The sequence below is a fragment of the Phytophthora infestans genome, genomic scaffold, assembly GCF_000142945.1.
Source record: "Phytophthora infestans T30-4 supercont1.133 genomic scaffold, whole genome shotgun sequence".
Taxonomy (NCBI): domain Eukaryota; phylum Oomycota; class Peronosporomycetes; order Peronosporales; family Peronosporaceae; genus Phytophthora; species Phytophthora infestans.
The window spans coordinates 41694-42301 of NW_003303626.1; positions in this window are offsets into that span (position 1 = coordinate 41694).

Consider the following 608-nt stretch of genomic DNA (forward strand, 5'->3'; position numbering starts at 1 on the left):
CTCGTTCCAACTCAGGTGTTTGACTCTGTGCTCGGACTCCTGCACTCCGATCCCGAAGCAGGACCCGACACGTGGACCCATCGGTTGGCGGCTTTCGTTCGCCGGCTGTGGTTTCATCCAGCGCTCGACCTCAGTGCTCGACTCTGTGCTCGACTCCCGCACTCCGATCCCCGAAGCAGACGCAAACGTTGGGAGCCTCCGTAGGCGCGTCCGTCCACTGCGAGTTAGACCCAGTGCTCGACTCTGTGCTCGACTCCGCACTCGATCCCGAAGCAGACGCAAACGTTGGAGCCTCCGTAGGCGCGTTCGTCCACTGCGCGTTTGATCCCAGTGCTCGACTCTGTGCTCGACTCCGCACCCGATCCCGAAGCAGACGCAAACGTTGGAGCCTCCGTAGGCGCGTTCGTCCACTGCGCGTTAGACCCAGTGCTCGACTCTGTGCTCGACTCCGCACCCGATCCCGAAGCAGACGCAAACGTTGGAGCCTCCGTAGGCGCGTTCGTCCACTGCGCGTTTGATCCAGTGCTCGACTCTGTGCTCGACTCCGCACCCGATCCCGAAGCAGACGCAAACGTTGGAGCCTCCGTAGGCGCGTTCGTCCACTGCGC